This window comes from Echinops telfairi, unplaced genomic scaffold (assembly GCF_000313985.2).
Source record: "Echinops telfairi isolate 266 unplaced genomic scaffold, ASM31398v2 ScPeMD7_7400;HRSCAF=8409, whole genome shotgun sequence".
Classification (NCBI taxonomy): domain Eukaryota; kingdom Metazoa; phylum Chordata; class Mammalia; order Afrosoricida; family Tenrecidae; genus Echinops; species Echinops telfairi.
In genome coordinates this window covers 22,436,800-22,438,031 of record NW_022111300.1, presented here as the reverse complement: position 1 = coordinate 22,438,031, position 1,232 = coordinate 22,436,800, and positions in this window count along the sequence as shown.

Genomic DNA, 1,232 nt, shown 5'->3' with positions numbered 1-1,232 from the left:
GCCTGCAAGAGCTGGACACTGAATAAGGAAGGCCTACAAGAATCGATGCCTTTGAGTTATGGTGCTGGCAAAGAATAGTGACTATACCACGCACCCCACATTGCTGGAAGGTACATCTCTTGAGCTGGGGACTGTCAGACCCTGTCATCTGGCTGACTGTTGGTGAACAGCTTGCTGTTTGCTGCCTGTGGCCGGATAGCCTGAATTGCTCCACGGAAGACTACCCCATGCCCTCAAGACCTGAAGGACTGAAGTGAGTTTCACTGAACGTTTGTACTGCTTTATAGATTAATTAACTGTTTATTTCTTATGTTATCTATCCTTATAAATATATACAAAATTATTAGTGTCCTGGTTTTGTTTCTCTAGAGAACCCTGTCAAACACAATGATCTTGCATTCTGGACTGTTGATAGAGTCCTATGGGAACCAAGAACACCACAGTGCCACCTGTGAGATGCTTGGAATTGTTTCCACAGCTGTAGCTCCAGTCTGGTGGGCGGAAGGCATAAGGAGGGGCCACCAGAGATGAGAAGGCTGGTGTTCGAGGCAGACCTCCTGGGCCCGACCCCTAGCTCCTATCTTTGACTGTCAGTGTGGGCAGATAACTAAACCATACTTTCCTCATTGGTTGGGGATAATAATAGTAACTTCCTAGGTCGGGCATTGTCCCACAGGAGTCAGGTGGGTCTTAATCAAATCTGAGTGACTACCTTATGAAAAAGAAGGAAGGAGGAGTGGCCGCTGAGGTTTCGTTTCTTGGTGTGGGGAGTTAGAGTCACGGTTTCAAGGGGCATCCCAGGCAATTGTCCTAATAATGTGCTCGGTGCTTTTGTTCCGTGTCCTAATACAGTGTGCATTGCCAAGGTCAGAAAAGCTTGTATGTGATTCATCCAAGGGACCCCCAATTGATCTTTATTGTGTTCATCCAGGTGGGCTAGGGAAGCAAATCCAGGACACTCAATGTGTATAAGAAAGTGCTTTATATAAAAGAGCAATTTTATATTAAAACATCCCAACCCAATCCAGATTAAGTCCATAAGTCCGATTTTAGCCCGTATGTCCACTACAAGTCTATAATATCCTCTTCAGACTCACACAACACATGTAATGACACAGAATGCAGGAAGGTCACAGCCCAATGGGTCCAAAGTCCTGTGGATGCAGTGGTGGTGGAAGCATCTCAGCGCTGGCATGGGTCTCCATGTGACTCCTCCAGCTCCAGGGCTCTGG